A 14336-nucleotide genomic window follows, 5' to 3' on the forward strand; every position below is an offset into this window, starting at 1 on the left:
TAGGTTAGGGTCGCCTGAGTCAAACAGCGTTTTCTCCTGCTGAAGGGATGCCTCCGTTGCCCAGATATGGCTGTTTTTGTCTTATACGCAAAAGAGCTCCCTGGAGCGACCAGGGCGGTGCCGTTGCTCCAAAGTGTTGAGCGGCAACGCCCTCATTCCGCCAAAGAGCTCATTTCCATATTGAGAAAAACAGCCATATCTCGGCAAGAGAGGCACCCAGTCACAACGGGGAAACGCCGTTTGATTCAGGTGACCCTCAGTTGACCCTAACCTATCTTTCAGCGGCGCCGAGTCGATGCTCTGGGTTCTGCTGACAGACTCGCTTCCGGATGCCTCGTTAGCGCAGTAGGTAGCGCGTCAGTCTCATAATCTGAAGGTCGTGAGTTCGATCCTCACACGGGGACCTTTTGTCACGAGATTTTTCTCTCCCTCTTGCCCCGATAACCACAGTCCTTCGCCACTGCGGACCCAAACGTTACCGATGAAACACTAAGGGGAGCCAAGCTGACAGAGGGGATACAGGGGGTCTTTGAGTCCCTTCCCTGGACACCTTGGAGTTGGAAGGGAGAGATGAGAACGTTTTGAGCTATGAAGCCATACTGGGGTCTTGTGCCGAAGGAAGGAAGGGCTAAAAGCGGTCTTTGGCGTTTGCGGCCGCCCGCCGACAGCAGGTCCGACCCAAAGACTTTAACGCTGCAACGCGGTTTCTGGATTGGTGTAAGTCTAGAAAAAGGCTCATTCCCATACCGGGAGTCGAACCCGGGCCGCCTGGGTGAGAACCAGGAATCCTAACCGCTAGACCATATGGGAACCATGGTGTGGGGCTGAGCTAGTAATCGAAAAAGTTTTCTGGCTTTGAGTACTCTACTTTTACGTCACGCTCAGAGCGAGCCTGTCACCAGATCCCGGCATATCAACCCAGCCCCGCCGACAGATAGGTTAAGGTCGCCTGAATCAAACAGCGTTTTTCCCTGCTGAAGAGGTGCCTCCGTTGCCCAGATATGGCTGTTTTTGTCGATACGCAAAAGAGCTCCCTGGAGCGACCAGGGAGCTCATTCCTCCAAAGAGCTCATTTCCATCTTGACAAAAACAGCCATATCTCGGCAAGGGAGGCACCCAGTCACAAGGGGGATGCACTGTTTGATTCAGGTGACCATAAACTATCTTTCAGCGGGGGTGGAGTCAATGCCCTGGGTTCTGCTGACAGGTTCACCTCCGGTCGCCTCGTTAGCGCAGTAGGTAGCGTGTTTGTCTCGTAATCTGAAGGTCGTGAGTTCAATCCTGACACAGGGCAAAATTGTCGCAAGCTTTTTCTATCCCTCTTGCCCCGAAAGCCACAGTCCGTCGCCACTGCGGACCCAAACGTTAACGATGAAACGGTAAGGGGAGCCAAGCTGACAGAGGGGATACAGGAGGTCTTTGAGTCCCTTCCCTGGACACCTTGGAGTTAGAAGGGAGAGATGGGAACTTTGGGAACGTTTTGATCTATGAAGCCAAACTGGGGTGTTGTGCCGAAGGAGGGAAGAGCTAAAAGCGGTCTTGGGCGTTTGTGGCCGCCCGCCGACAGCATCTCCGACCCAAATGCTTTAACACCGCAATGCGGTTTCAGGATTGGTGCAAGTTTAGAAAAAAGCTCATTCCCATACCAGGAGTCGAACCCGGGCCGCCTGGGTGAAAACCAGGAATCCTAACCACTAGACCATATGGGAACTGTGGTGTGAGGCTGAGCTAGTTATCGAAAAAGTTTCCTGGCTTTGAGTACTCTACTTTTACGTCACGCTTAGAGGGAGCCTGTCACCAGAACCCGGCATATCAACCCAGCCCCGCCGACAGATAGGTTAGGGTCGCCTGAGTCAAACAGCGTTTTCTCCTGCTGAAGGGGTGCCTCCGTTGCCCAGATATGGCTGTTTTTGTCTTATACGCAAAAGAGCTCCCTGGAGCGACCAGGGCGGTGCCGTTGCTCCAAAGTGTTGAGCGGCAACGCCCTCATTCCGCCAAAGAGCTCATTTCCATATTGAGAAAAACAGCCATATCTCGGCAAGAGAGGCACCCAGTCACAACGGGGAAACGCCGTTTGAATCAGGTGACCCTCAGTTGACCCTAACCTATCTTTCAGCGGCGCCGAGTCGATGCTCTGGGTTCTGCTGACAGTCTCGCTTCCGGTTGCCTCGTTAGCGCAGTAGGTAGCGTGTCAGTCTCATAATCTGAAGGTCGTGAGTTCGATCCTCGCACGCGGCACTTTTGTCACGAGATTTTTCTCTCCCTCTTGCCCCGATAACCACAGTCCTTCGCCACTGCGGACCCAAACGTTACCGATGAAACACTAAGGGGAGCCAAGCTGACAGAGGGGATACAGGGGGTCTTTGAGTCCCTTCCCTGGACACCTTGGAGTTGGAAGGGAGAGATGAGAACGTTTTGAGCTATGAAGCCATACTGGGGTCTTTTGCCGAAGGAAGGAAGGGCTAAAAGCGGTCTTTGGCGTTTGCGGCCGCCCGCCGACAGCAGGTCCGACCCAAAGACTTTAACGCTGCAACGCGGTTTCTGGATTGGTGTAAGTCTAGAAAAAGGCTCATTCCCATACCGGGAGTCAAACCCGGGCCGCCTGGGTGAGAACCAGGAATCCTAACCACTAGACCATATGGGAACCATGGGGTGGGGCTGAGCTAGTAATCGAAAAAGTTTTCTGGCTTTGAGTACTCTACTTTTACGTCACGCTCAGAGCGAGCCTGTCACCAGATCCCGGCATATCAACCCAGCCCCGCCGACAGATAGGTTAAGGTCGCCTGAATCAAACAGCGTTTTTCCCTGCTGAAGAGGTGCCTCCGTTGCCCAGATATGGCTGTTTTTGTCGATACGCAAAAGAGCTCCCTGGAGCGACCAGGGAGCTCATTCCTCCAAAGAGCTCATTTCCATCTTGACAAAAACAGCCATATCTCGGCAAGGGAGGCACCCAGTCACAAGGGGGATGCACTGTTTGATTCAGGTGACCATAAACTATCTTTCAGCGGGGGTGGAGTCAATGCCCTGGGTTCTGCTGACAGGTTCACCTCCGGTCGCCTCGTTAGCGCAGTAGGTAGCGTGTCAGTCTCGTAATCTGAAGGTCGTGAGTTCAATCCTGACACGGGGCAAAATTGTCGCAAGCTTTTTCTATCCCTCTTGCCCCGAAAGCCACAGTCCGTCGCCACTGCGGACCCAAACGTTAACGATGAAACGGTAAGGGGAGCCAAGCTGACAGAGGGGATACAGGAGGTCTTTGAGTCCCTTCCCTGGACACCTTGGAGTTAGAAGGGAGAGATGGGAACTTTGGGAACGTTTTGATCTATGAAGCCAAACTGGGGTGTTGTGCCGAAGGAAGGAAGAGCTAAAAGCGGTCTTGGGCGTTTGTGGCCGCCCGCCGACAGCATCTCCGACCCAAATGCTTTAACGCCGCAATGCGGTTTCAGGATTGGTGCAAGTTTAGAAAAAAGCTCATTCCCATACCGGGAGTCGAACCCGGGCCGCCTGGGTGAAAACCAGGAATCCTAACCGCTAGACCATATGGGAACTGTGGTGTGAGGCTGAGCTAGTTATCGAAAAAGTTTCCTGGCTTTGAGTACTCTACTTTTACGTCACGCTTAGAGGGAGCCTGTCACCAGAACCCGGCATATCAACCCAGCCCCGCCGACAGATAGGTTAGGGTCGCCTGAGTCAAACAGCGTTTTCTCCTGCTGAAGGGGTGCCTCCGTTGCCCAGATATGGCTGTTTTTGTCTTATACGCAAAAGAGCTCCCTGGAGCGACCAGGGCGGTGCCGTTGCTCCAAAGTGTTGAGCGGCAACGCCCTCATTCCGCCAAAGAGCTCATTTCCATATTGAGAAAAACAGCCATATCTCGGCAAGAGAGGCACCCAGTCACAACGGGGAAACGCCGTTTGATTCAGGTGACCCTCAGTTGACCCTAACCTATCTTTCAGCGGCGCCGAGTCGATGCTCTGGGTTCTGCTGACAGTCTCGCTTCCGGTTGCCTCGTTAGCGCAGTAGGTAGCGCGTCAGTCTCATAATCTGAAGGTCGTGAGTTCGATCCTCACACGCGGCACTTTTGTCACGAGATTTTTCTCTCCCTCTTGCCCCGATAACCACAGTCCTTCGCCACTGCGGACCCAAACGTTACCGATGAAACACTAAGGGGAGCCAAGCTGACAGAGGGGATACAGGGGGTCTTTGAGTCCCTTCCCTGGACACCTTGGAGTTGGAAGGGAGAGATGAGAACGTTTTGAGCTATGAAGCCATACTGGGGTCTTGTGCCGAAGGAAGGAAGGGCTAAAAGCGGTCTTTGGCGTTTGCGGCCGCCCGCCGACAGCAGGTCCGACCCAAAGACTTTAACGCTGCAACGCGGTTTCTGGATTGGTGTAAGTCTAGAAAAAGGCTCATTCCCATACCGGGAGTCGAACCCGGGCCGCCTGGGTGAGAACCAGGAATCCTAACCGCTAGACCATATGGGAACCATGGGGTGGGGCTGAGCTAGTAATCGAAAAAGTTTTCTGGCTTTGAGTACTCTACTTTTACGTCACGCTCAGAGCGAGCCTGTCACCAGATCCCGGCATATCAACCCAGCCCCGCCGACAGATAGGTTAAGGTCGCCTGAATCAAACAGCGTTTTTCCCTGCTGAAGAGGTGCCTCCGTTGCCCAGATATGGCTGTTTTTGTCGATACGCAAAAGAGCTCCCTGGAGCGACCAGGGAGCTCATTCCTCCAAAGAGCTCATTTCCATCTTGACAAAAACAGCCATATCTCGGCAAGGGAGGCACCCAGTCACAAGGGGGATGCACTGTTTGATTCAGGTGACCATAACCTATCTTTCAGCGGTGGTGGAGTCAATGCCCTGGGTTCTGCTGACAGGTTCACCTCCGGTCGCCTCGTTAGGTAGCGTGTCAGACTCGTAATCTGAAGGTCGTGAGTTCAATTCTCACACGGGGCAAAATTGTCGCAAGCTTTTTCTATCCCTCTTGCCCCGAAAGCCACAGTCCGTCGCCACTGCGGACCCAAACGTTAACGATGAAACGGTAAGGGGAGCCAAGCTGACAGAGGGGATACAGGAGGTCTTTGAGTCCCTTCCCTGGACACCTTGGAGTTAGAAGGGAGAGATGGGAACTTTGGGAACGTTTTGATCTATGAAGCCAAACTGGGGTGTTGTGCCGAAGGAAGGAAGAGCTAAAAGCGGTCTTGGGCGTTTGTGGCCGCCCGCCGACAGCATCTCCGACCCAAGTGCTTTAACGCCGCAATGCGGTTTCAGGATTGGTGCAAGTTTAGAAAAAAGCTCATTCCCATACCGGGAGTCGAACCCAGGCCGCCTGGGTGAAAACCAGGAATCCTAACCGCTAGACCATATGGGAACTGTGGTGTGAGGCTGAGCTAGTTATCGAAAAAGTTTCCTGGCTTTGAGTACTCTACTTTTACGTCACGCTTAGAGGGAGCCTGTCACCATAACCCGGCATATCAACCCAGCCCCGCCGACAGATAGGTTAGGGTCGCCTGAGTCAAACAGCGTTTTCTCCTGCTGAAGGGGTGCCTCCATTGCCCAGATATGGCTGTTTTTGTCTTATACGCAAAAGAGCTCCCTGGAGCGACCAGGGCGGTGCTGTTGCTCCAAAGTGTTGAGCGGCAACGCCCTCATTCCGCCAAAGAGCTCATTTCCATATTGAGAAAAACAGCCATATCTCGGCAAGAGAGGCACCCAGTCACAACGGGGAAACGCCGTTTGATTCAGGTGACCCTCAGTTGACCCTAACCTATCTTTCAGCGGCGCCGAGTCGATGCTCTGGGTTCTGCTGACAGACTCGCTTCCGGTTGCCTCGTTAGCGCAGTAGGTAGCGCGTCAGTCTCATAATCTGAAGGTCGTGAGTTCGATCCTCACACGGGGCACTTTTGTCACGAGATTTTTCTCTCCCTCTTGCCCCGATAACCACAGTCCTTCGCCACTGCGGACCCAAACGTTACCGATGAAACACTAAGGGGAGCCAAGCTGACAGAGGGGATACAGGGGGTCTTTGAGTCCCTTCCCTGGACACCTTGGAGTTGGAAGGGAAAGATGAGAACGTTTTGAGCTATGAAGCCATACTGGGGTCTTGTGCCGAAGGAAGGAAGGGCTAAAAGCGGTCTTTGGCGTTTGCGGCCGCCCGCCGACAGCAGGTCCGACCCAAAGACTTTAACGCTGCAACGCGGTTTCTGGATTGGTGTAAGTCTAGAAAAAGGCTCATTCCCATACCGGGAGTCGAACCCGGGCCGCCTGGGTGAGAACCAGGAATCCTAACCGCTAGATCATATGGGAACCATGGGGTGGGGCTGAGCTAGTAATCGAAAAAGTTTTCTGGCTTTGAGTACTCTACTTTTACGTCACGCTCAGAGCGAGCCTGTCACCAGATCCCGGCATATCAACCCAGCCCCGCCGACAGATAGGTTAAGGTCGCCTGAATCAAACAGCGTTTTTCCCTGCTGAAGAGGTGCCTCCGTTGCCCAGATATGGCTGTTTTTGTCGATACGCAAAAGAGCTCCCTGGAGCGACCAGGGAGCTCATTCCTCCAAAGAGCTCATTTCCATCTTGACAAAAACAGCCATATCTCGGCAAGGGAGGCACCCAGTCACAAGGGGGATGCACTGTTTGATTCAGGTGACCATAAACTATCTTTCAGCGGGGGTGGAGTCAATGCCCTGGGTTCTGCTGGCAGGTTCACCTCCGGTCGCCTCGTTAGCGCAGTAGGTAGCGTGTCAGTCTCGTAATCTGAAGGTCGTGAATTCAATCCTGACACGGGGCAAAATTGTCGCAAGCTTTTTCTATCCCTCTTGCCCCGAAAGCCACAGTCCGTCGCCACTGCGGACCCAAACGTTAACGATGAAACGGTAAGGGGAGCCAAGCTGACAGAGGGGATACAGGAGGTCTTTGAGTCCCTTCCCTGGACACCTTGGAGTTAGAAGGGAGAGATGGGAACTTTGGGAACGTTTTGATCTATGAAGCCAAACTGGGGTGTTGTGCCGAAGGAAGGAAGAGCTAAAAGCGGTCTTGGGCGTTTGTGGCCGCCCGCCGACAGCATCTCCGACCCAAATGCTTTAATGCCGCAATGCGGTTTCAGGATTGGTGCAAGTTTAGAAAAAAGCTCATTCCCATACCGGGAGTCGAACCCGGGCCGCCTGGGTGAAAACCAGGAATCCTAACCGCTAGACCATATGGGAACTGTGGTGTGAGGCTGAGCTAGTTATCGAAAAAGTTTCCTGGCTTTGAGTACTCTACTTTTACGTCACGCTTAGAGGGAGCCTGTCACCAGAACCCGGCATATCAACCCAGCCCCGCCGACAGATAGGTTAGGGTCGCCTGAGTCAAACAGCGTTTTCTCCTGCTGAAGGGGTGCCTCCGTTGCCCAGATATGGCTGTTTTTGTCTTATACGCAAAAGAGCTCCCTGGAGCGACCAGGGCGGTGCCGTTGCTCCAAAGTGTTGAGCGGCAACGCCCTCATTCCGCCAAAGAGCTCATTTCCATATTGAGAAAAACAGCCATATCTCGGCAAGAGAGGCACCCAGTCACAACGGGGAAACGCCGTTTGATTCAGGTGACCCTCAGTTGACCCTAACCTATCTTTCAGCGGCGCCGAGTCGATGCTCTGGGTTCTGCTGACAGTCTCGCTTCCGGTTGCCTCGTTAGCGCAGTAGGTAGCGCGTCAGTCTCATAATCTGAAGGTCGTGAGTTCGATCCTCACACGCGGCACTTTTGTCACGAGATTTTTCTCTCCCTCTTGCCCCGATAACCACAGTCCTTCGCCACTGCGGACCCAAACGTTACCGATGAAACACTAAGGGGAGCCAAGCTGACAGAGGGGATACAGGGGGTCTTTGAGTCCCTTCCCTGGACACCTTGGAGTTGGAAGGGAGAGATGAGAACGTTTTGAGCTATGAAGCCATACTGGGGTCTTGTGCCGAAGGAAGGAAGGGCTAAAAGCGGTCTTTGGCGTTTGCGGCCGCCCGCCGACAGCAGGTCCGACCCAAAGACTTTAACGCTGCAACGCGGTTTCTGGATTGGTGTAAGTCTAGAAAAAGGCTCATTCCCATACCGGGAGGCGAACCCGGGCCGCCTGGGTGAGAACCAGGAATCCTAACCGCTAGACCATATGGGAACCATGGGGTGGGGCTGAGCTAGTAATCGAAAAAGTTTTCTGGCTTTGAGTACTCTACTTTTACGTCACGCTCAGAGCGAGCCTGTCACCAGATCCCGGCATATCAACCCAGCCCCGCCGACAGATAGGTTAAGGTCGCCTGAATCAAACAGCGTTTTTCCCTGCTGAAGAGGTGCCTCCGTTGCCCAGATATGGCTGTTTTTGTCGATACGCAAAAGAGCTCCCTGGAGCGACCAGGGAGCTCATTCCTCCAAAGAGCTCATTTCCATCTTGACAAAAACAGCCATATCTCGGCAAGGGAGGCACCCAGTCACAAGGGGGATGCACTGTTTGATTCAGGTGACCATAAACTATCTTTCAGCGGGGGTGGAGTCAATGCCCTGGGTTCTGCTGACAGGTCCACCTCCGGTCGCCTCGTTAGCGCAGTAGGTAGCGTGTCAGTCTCGTAATCTGAAGGTCGTGAGTTCAATCCTGACACGGGGCAAAATTGTCGCAAGCTTTTTCTATCCCTCTTGCCCCGAAAGCCACAGTCCGTCGCCACTGCGGACCCAAACGTTAACGATGAAACGGTAAGGGGAGCCAAGCTGACAGAGGGGATACAGGAGGTCTTTGAGTCCCTTCCCTGGACACCTTGGAGTTAGAAGGGAGAGATGGGAACTTTGGCAACGTTTTGATCTATGAAGCCAAACTGGGGTGTTGTGCCGAAGGAAGAGCTAAAAGCGGTCTTGGGCGTTTGTGGCCGCCCGCCGACAGCATCTCCGACCCAAATGCTTTAACGCCGCAATGCGGTTTCAGGATTGGTGCAAGTTTAGAAAAAAGCTCATTCCCATACCGGGAGTCGAACCCGGGCCGCCTGGGTGAAAACCATGAATCCTAACCGCTAGACCATATGGGAACTGTGGTGTGAGGCTGAGCTAGTTATCGAAAAAGTTTCCTGGCTTTGAGTACTCTACTTTTACGTCACGCTTAGAGGGAGCCTGTCACCAGAACCCGGCATATCAACCCAGCCCCGCCGACAGATAGGTTAGGGTCGCCTGAGTCAAACAGCGTTTTCTCCTGCTGAAGGGGTGCCTCCGTTGCCCAGATATGGCTGTTTTTGTCTTATACGCAAAAGAGCTCCCTGGAGCGACCAGGGCGGTGCCGTTGCTCCAAAGTGTTGAGCGGCAACGCCCTCATTCCGCCAAAGAGCTCATTTCCATATTGAGAAAAACAGCCATATCTCGGCAAGAGAGGCACCCAGTCACAACGGGGAAACGCCGTTTGATTCAGGTGACCCTCAGTTGACCCTAACCTATCTTTCAGCGGCGCCGAGTCGATGCTCTGGGTTCTGCTGACAGTCTCGCTTCCGGTTGCCTCGTTAGCGCAGTAGGTAGCGCGTCAGTCTCATAATCTGAAGGTCGTGAGTTCGATCCTCACACGCGGCACTTTTGTCACGAGATTTTTCTCTCCCTCTTGCCCCGATAACCACAGTCCTTCGCCACTGCGGACCCAAACGTTACCGATGAAACACTAAGGGGAGCCAAGCTGACAGAGGGGATACAGGGGGTCTTTGAGTCCCTTCCCTGGACACCTTGGAGTTAGAAGGGAGAGATGGGAACTTTGGGAACGTTTTGATCTATGAAGCCAAACTGGGGTGTTGTGTCGAAGGAAGGAAGAGCTAAAAGCGGTCTTGGGCGTTTGTGGCCGCCTGCCGACAGCATCTCCGACCCAAGTGCTTTAACGCCGCAATGCGGTTTCAGGATTGGTGCAAGTTTAGAAAAAAGCTCATTCCCATACCGGGAGTCGAACCCAGGCCGCCTGGGTGAAAACCAGGAATCCTAACCGCTAGACCATATGGGAACTGTGGTGTGAGGCTGAGCTAGTTATCGAAAAAGTTTCCTGGCTTTGAGTACTCTACTTTTACATCACGCTTAGAGGGAGCCTGTCACCATAACCCGGCATATCAACCCAGCCCCGCCGACAGATAGGTTAGGGTCGCCTGAGTCAAACAGCGTTTTCTCCTGCTGAAGGGGTGCCTCCGTTGCCCAGATATGGCTGTTTTTGTCTTATACGCAAAAGAGCTCCCTGGAGCGACCAGGGCGGTGCTGTTGCTCCAAAGTGTTGAGCGGCAACGCCCTCATTCCGCCAAAGAGCTCATTTCCATATTGAGAAAAACAGCCATATCTCGGCAAGAGAGGCACCCAGTCACAACGGGGAAACGCCGTTTGATTCAGGTGACCCTCAGTTGACCCTAACCTATCTTTCAGCGGCGCCGAGTCGATGCTCTGGGTTCTGCTGACAGACTCGCTTCCGGTTGCCTCGTTAGCGTAGTAGGTAGCGCGTCAGTCTCATAATCTGAAGGTCGTGAGTTCGATCCTCACACGGGGCACTTTTGTCACGAGATTTTTCTCTCCCTCTTGCCCCGATAACCACAGTACTTCGCCACTGCGGACCCAAACGTTACCGATGAAACACTAAGGGGAGCCAAGCTGACAGAGGGGATACAGGGGGTCTTTGAGTCCCTACCTTGGAGTTGGAAGGGAGAGATGAGAACGTTTTGAGCTATGAAGCCATACTGGGGTCTTGTGCCGAAGGAAGGAAGGGCTAAAAGCGGTCTTTGGCGTTTGCGGCCGCCCGCCGACAGCAGGTCCGACCCAAAGACTTTAACGCTGCAACGCGGTTTCTGGATTGGTGTAAGTCTAGAAAAAGGCTCATTCCCATACCGGGAGTCGAACCCGGGCCGCCTGGGTGAGAACCAGGAATCCTAACCGCTAGACCATATGGGAACCATGGGGTGGGGCTGAGCTAGTAATCGAAAAAGTTTTCTGGCTTTGAGTACTCTACTTTTACGTCACGCTCAGAGCGAGCCTGTCACCAGATCCCGGCATATCAACCCAGCCCCGCCGACAGATAGGTTAAGGTCGCCTGAATCAAACAGCGTTTTTCCCTGCTGAAGAGGTGCCTCCGTTGCCCAGATATGGCTGTTTTTGTCGATATGCAAAAGAGCTCCCTGGAGCGACCAGGGAGCTCATTCCTCCAAAGAGCTCATTTCCATCTTGACAAAAACAGCCATATCTCGGCAAGGGAGGCACCCAGTCACAAGGGGGATGCACTGTTTGATTCAGGTGACCATAAACTATCTTTCAGCGGGGGTGGAGTCAATGCCCTGGGTTCTGCTGACAGGTTCACCTCCGGTCGCCTCGTTAGCGCAGTAGGTAGCGTGTCAGTCTCGTAATCTGAAGGTCGTGAGTTCAATCCTGACACGGGGCAAAATTGTCGCAAGCTTTTTCTATCCCTCTTGCCCCGAAAGCCACAGTCCGTCGCCACTGCGGACCCAAACGTTAACGATGAAACGGTAAGGGGAGCCAAGCTGACAGAGGGGATACAGGAGGTCTTTGAGTCCCTTCCCTGGACACCTTGGAGTTAGAAGGGAGAGATGGGAACTTTGGCAACGTTTTGATCTATGAAGCCAAACTGGGGTGTTGTGCCGAAGGAAGGAAGAGCTAAAAGCGGTCTTGGGCGTTTGTGGCCGCCCGCCGACAGCATCTCCGACCCAAGTGCTTTAACGCCGCAATGCGGTTTCAGGATTGGTGCAAGTTTAGAAAAAAGCTCATTCCCATACCAGGAGTCGAACCCAGGCCGCCTGGGTGAAAACCAGGAATCCTAACCGCTAGACCATATGGGAACTGTGGTGTGAGGCTGAGCTAGTTATCGAAAAAGTTTCCTGGCTTTGAGTACTCTACTTTTACGTCACGCTTAGAGGGAGCCTGTCACCATAACCCGGCATATCAACCCAGCCCCGCCGACAGATAGGTTAGGGTCGCCTGAGTCAAACAGCGTTTTCTCCTGCTGAAGGGGTGCCTCCGTTGCCCAGATATGGCTGTTTTTGTCTTATACGCAAAAGAGCTCCCTGGAGCGACCAGGGCGGTGCTGTTGCTCCAAAGTGTTGAGCGGCAACGCCCTCATTCCGCCAAAGAGCTCATTTCCATATTGAGAAAAACAGCCATATCTCGGCAAGAGAGGCACCCAGTCACAACGGGGAAACGCCGTTTGATTCAGGTGACCCTCAGTTGACCCTAACCTATCTTTCAGCGGCGCCGAGTCGATGCTCTGGGTTCTGCTGACAGGCTCGCTTCCGGTTGCCTCGTTAGCGCAGTAGGTAGCGCGTCAGTCTCATAATCTGAAGGTCGTGAGTTCGATCCTCACACGCGGCACTTTTGTCACGAGATTTTTCTCTCCCTCTTGCCCCGATAACCACAGTCCTTCGCCACTGCGGACCCAAACGTTACCGATGAAACACTAAGGGGAGCCAAGCTGACAGAGGGGATACAGGGGGTCTTTGAGTCCCTTCCCTGGACACCTTGGAGTTGGAAGGGAGAGATGAGAACGTTTTGAGCTATGAAGCCATACTGGGGTCTTGTGCCGAAGGAAGGAAGGGCTAAAAGCGGTCTTTGGCGTTTGCGGCCGCCCGCCGACAGCAGGTCCGACCCAAAGACTTTAACGCTGCAACGCGGTTTCTGGATTGGTGTAAGTCTAGAAAAAGGCTCATTCCCATACCGGGAGTCGAACCCGGGCCGCCTGGGTGAGAACCAGGAATCCTAACCGCTAGACCATATGGGAACCATGGGGTGGGGCTGAGCTAGTAATCGAAAAAGTTTTCTGGCTTTGAGTACTCTACTTTTACGTCACGCTCAGAGCGAGCCTGTCACCAGATCCCGGCATATCAACCCAGCCCCGCCGACAGATAGGTTAAGGTCGCCTGAATCAAACAGCGTTTTTCCCTGCTGAAGAGGTGCCTCCGTTGCCCAGATATGGCTGTTTTTGTCGATACGCAAAAGAGCTCCCTGGAGCGACCAGGGAGCTCATTCCTCCAAAGAGCTCATTTCCATCTTGACAAAAACAGCCATATCTCGGCAAGGGAGGCACCCAGTCACAAGGGGGATGCACTGTTTGATTCAGGTGACCATAACCTATCTTTCAGCGGTGGTGGAGTCAATGCCCTGGGTTCTGCTGACAGGTCCACCTCCGGTCGCCTCGTTAGCGCAGTAGGTAGCGTGTCAGTCTCGTAATCTGAAGGTCGTGAGTTCAATCCTGACACGGGGCAAAATTGTCGCAAGCTTTTTCTATCCCTCTTGCCCCGAAAGCCACAGTCCGTCGCCACTGCGGACCCAAACGTTAACGATGAAACGGTAAGGGGAGCCAAGCTGACAGAGGGGATACAGGAGGTCTTTGAGTCCCTTCCCTGGACACCTTGGAGTTAGAAGGGAGAGATGGGAACTTTGGGAACGTTTTGATCTATGAAGCCAAACTGGGGTGTTGTGCCGAAGGAAGGAAGAGCTAAAAGCGGTCTTGGGCGTTTGTGGCCGCCCGCCGACAGCATCTCCGACCCAAATGCTTTAACGCCGCAATGTGGTTTCAGGATTGGTGCAAGTTTAGAAAAAAGCTCATTCCCATACCGGGAGTCGAACCCGGGCCGCCTGGGTGAAAACCATGAATCCTAACCGCTAGACCATATGGGAACTGTGGTGTGAGGCTGAGCTAGTTATCGAAAAAGTTTCCTGGCTTTGAGTACTCTACTTTTACGTCACGCTTAGAGGGAGCCTGTCACCAGAACCCGGCATATCAACCCAGCCCCGCCGACAGATAGGTTAGGGTCGCCTGAGTCAAACAGCGTTTTCTCCTGCTGAAGGGGTGCCTCCGTTGCCCAGATATGGCTGTTTTTGTCTTATACGCAAAAGAGCTCCCTGGAGCGACCAGGGCGGTGCTGTTGCTCCAAAGTGTTGAGCGGCAACGCCCTCATTCCGCCAAAGAGCTCATTTCCATATTGAGAAAAACAGCCATATCTCGGCAAGAGAGGCACCCAGTCACAACGGGGAAACGCCGTTTGATTCAGGTGACCCTCAGTTGACCCTAACCTATCTTTCAGCGGCGCCGAGTCGATGCTCTGGGTTCTGCTGACAGTCTCGCTTCCGGTTGCCTCGTTAGCGCAGTAGGTAGCGCGTCAGTCTCATAATCTGAAGGTCGTGAGTTCGATCCTCACACGCGGCACTTTTGTCACGAGATTTTTCTCTCCCTCTTGCCCCGATAACCACAGTCCTTCGCCACTGCGGACCCAAACGTTACCGATGAAACACTAAGGGGAGCCAAGCTGACAGAGGGGATACAGGGGGTCTTTGAGTCCCTTCCCTGGACACCTTGGAGTTGGAAGGGAGAGATGAG

The 14336-nt window shown here is 53.5% G+C and overlaps 29 non-coding genes across 29 annotated transcripts; 14 read left to right on the top strand and 15 right to left on the bottom strand.

Moving 5' to 3' along the window:
* The first annotated feature begins 331 nt into the window (after positions 1-331).
* On the top strand, positions 332-406 carry TRNAM-CAU (transfer RNA methionine (anticodon CAU)). Its single transcript has one exon. It is a non-coding gene; the product is annotated as a tRNA-Met (tRNA).
* A 332-nt stretch (positions 407-738) lies between these two features.
* TRNAE-CUC (transfer RNA glutamic acid (anticodon CUC)) lies at positions 739-810 on the bottom strand. The gene has a single exon. It is a non-coding gene; the product is annotated as a tRNA-Glu (tRNA).
* An 827-nt stretch (positions 811-1637) lies between these two features.
* On the bottom strand, positions 1638-1709 carry TRNAE-UUC (transfer RNA glutamic acid (anticodon UUC)). Its single transcript has one exon. It is a non-coding gene; the product is annotated as a tRNA-Glu (tRNA).
* A 456-nt stretch (positions 1710-2165) lies between these two features.
* TRNAM-CAU (transfer RNA methionine (anticodon CAU)) lies at positions 2166-2238 on the top strand. The gene has a single exon. It is a non-coding gene; the product is annotated as a tRNA-Met (tRNA).
* A 334-nt stretch (positions 2239-2572) lies between these two features.
* Positions 2573-2644, bottom strand: TRNAE-CUC (transfer RNA glutamic acid (anticodon CUC)). Its single transcript has one exon. It is a non-coding gene; the product is annotated as a tRNA-Glu (tRNA).
* A 411-nt stretch (positions 2645-3055) lies between these two features.
* TRNAT-CGU (transfer RNA threonine (anticodon CGU)) lies at positions 3056-3128 on the top strand. Its single transcript has one exon. It is a non-coding gene; the product is annotated as a tRNA-Thr (tRNA).
* A 343-nt stretch (positions 3129-3471) lies between these two features.
* Positions 3472-3543, bottom strand: TRNAE-UUC (transfer RNA glutamic acid (anticodon UUC)). The gene has a single exon. It is a non-coding gene; the product is annotated as a tRNA-Glu (tRNA).
* A 456-nt stretch (positions 3544-3999) lies between these two features.
* TRNAM-CAU (transfer RNA methionine (anticodon CAU)) lies at positions 4000-4072 on the top strand. The gene has a single exon. It is a non-coding gene; the product is annotated as a tRNA-Met (tRNA).
* A 334-nt stretch (positions 4073-4406) lies between these two features.
* On the bottom strand, positions 4407-4478 carry TRNAE-CUC (transfer RNA glutamic acid (anticodon CUC)). The gene has a single exon. It is a non-coding gene; the product is annotated as a tRNA-Glu (tRNA).
* Positions 4479-5297: 819 nt separating this feature from the next.
* TRNAE-UUC (transfer RNA glutamic acid (anticodon UUC)) lies at positions 5298-5369 on the bottom strand. The gene has a single exon. It is a non-coding gene; the product is annotated as a tRNA-Glu (tRNA).
* A 456-nt stretch (positions 5370-5825) lies between these two features.
* Positions 5826-5898, top strand: TRNAM-CAU (transfer RNA methionine (anticodon CAU)). The gene has a single exon. It is a non-coding gene; the product is annotated as a tRNA-Met (tRNA).
* Positions 5899-6232: 334 nt separating this feature from the next.
* On the bottom strand, positions 6233-6304 carry TRNAE-CUC (transfer RNA glutamic acid (anticodon CUC)). Its single transcript has one exon. It is a non-coding gene; the product is annotated as a tRNA-Glu (tRNA).
* Positions 6305-6715: 411 nt separating this feature from the next.
* On the top strand, positions 6716-6788 carry TRNAT-CGU (transfer RNA threonine (anticodon CGU)). Its single transcript has one exon. It is a non-coding gene; the product is annotated as a tRNA-Thr (tRNA).
* A 343-nt stretch (positions 6789-7131) lies between these two features.
* On the bottom strand, positions 7132-7203 carry TRNAE-UUC (transfer RNA glutamic acid (anticodon UUC)). The gene has a single exon. It is a non-coding gene; the product is annotated as a tRNA-Glu (tRNA).
* Positions 7204-7659: 456 nt separating this feature from the next.
* TRNAM-CAU (transfer RNA methionine (anticodon CAU)) lies at positions 7660-7732 on the top strand. The gene has a single exon. It is a non-coding gene; the product is annotated as a tRNA-Met (tRNA).
* A 334-nt stretch (positions 7733-8066) lies between these two features.
* TRNAE-CUC (transfer RNA glutamic acid (anticodon CUC)) lies at positions 8067-8138 on the bottom strand. Its single transcript has one exon. It is a non-coding gene; the product is annotated as a tRNA-Glu (tRNA).
* A 411-nt stretch (positions 8139-8549) lies between these two features.
* Positions 8550-8622, top strand: TRNAT-CGU (transfer RNA threonine (anticodon CGU)). The gene has a single exon. It is a non-coding gene; the product is annotated as a tRNA-Thr (tRNA).
* Positions 8623-8961: 339 nt separating this feature from the next.
* On the bottom strand, positions 8962-9033 carry TRNAE-UUC (transfer RNA glutamic acid (anticodon UUC)). Its single transcript has one exon. It is a non-coding gene; the product is annotated as a tRNA-Glu (tRNA).
* Positions 9034-9489: 456 nt separating this feature from the next.
* On the top strand, positions 9490-9562 carry TRNAM-CAU (transfer RNA methionine (anticodon CAU)). Its single transcript has one exon. It is a non-coding gene; the product is annotated as a tRNA-Met (tRNA).
* Positions 9563-9905: 343 nt separating this feature from the next.
* TRNAE-UUC (transfer RNA glutamic acid (anticodon UUC)) lies at positions 9906-9977 on the bottom strand. Its single transcript has one exon. It is a non-coding gene; the product is annotated as a tRNA-Glu (tRNA).
* Positions 9978-10433: 456 nt separating this feature from the next.
* TRNAM-CAU (transfer RNA methionine (anticodon CAU)) lies at positions 10434-10506 on the top strand. The gene has a single exon. It is a non-coding gene; the product is annotated as a tRNA-Met (tRNA).
* Positions 10507-10831: 325 nt separating this feature from the next.
* Positions 10832-10903, bottom strand: TRNAE-CUC (transfer RNA glutamic acid (anticodon CUC)). The gene has a single exon. It is a non-coding gene; the product is annotated as a tRNA-Glu (tRNA).
* A 411-nt stretch (positions 10904-11314) lies between these two features.
* On the top strand, positions 11315-11387 carry TRNAT-CGU (transfer RNA threonine (anticodon CGU)). Its single transcript has one exon. It is a non-coding gene; the product is annotated as a tRNA-Thr (tRNA).
* A 343-nt stretch (positions 11388-11730) lies between these two features.
* TRNAE-UUC (transfer RNA glutamic acid (anticodon UUC)) lies at positions 11731-11802 on the bottom strand. Its single transcript has one exon. It is a non-coding gene; the product is annotated as a tRNA-Glu (tRNA).
* Positions 11803-12258: 456 nt separating this feature from the next.
* Positions 12259-12331, top strand: TRNAM-CAU (transfer RNA methionine (anticodon CAU)). Its single transcript has one exon. It is a non-coding gene; the product is annotated as a tRNA-Met (tRNA).
* Positions 12332-12665: 334 nt separating this feature from the next.
* Positions 12666-12737, bottom strand: TRNAE-CUC (transfer RNA glutamic acid (anticodon CUC)). The gene has a single exon. It is a non-coding gene; the product is annotated as a tRNA-Glu (tRNA).
* Positions 12738-13148: 411 nt separating this feature from the next.
* TRNAT-CGU (transfer RNA threonine (anticodon CGU)) lies at positions 13149-13221 on the top strand. The gene has a single exon. It is a non-coding gene; the product is annotated as a tRNA-Thr (tRNA).
* Positions 13222-13564: 343 nt separating this feature from the next.
* TRNAE-UUC (transfer RNA glutamic acid (anticodon UUC)) lies at positions 13565-13636 on the bottom strand. The gene has a single exon. It is a non-coding gene; the product is annotated as a tRNA-Glu (tRNA).
* Positions 13637-14092: 456 nt separating this feature from the next.
* Positions 14093-14165, top strand: TRNAM-CAU (transfer RNA methionine (anticodon CAU)). Its single transcript has one exon. It is a non-coding gene; the product is annotated as a tRNA-Met (tRNA).
* The last annotated feature ends 171 nt before the right edge of the window (positions 14166-14336 follow it).

This window comes from Leptodactylus fuscus, chromosome 5 (genome assembly GCF_031893055.1).
Source record: "Leptodactylus fuscus isolate aLepFus1 chromosome 5, aLepFus1.hap2, whole genome shotgun sequence".
Classification (NCBI taxonomy): domain Eukaryota; kingdom Metazoa; phylum Chordata; class Amphibia; order Anura; family Leptodactylidae; genus Leptodactylus; species Leptodactylus fuscus.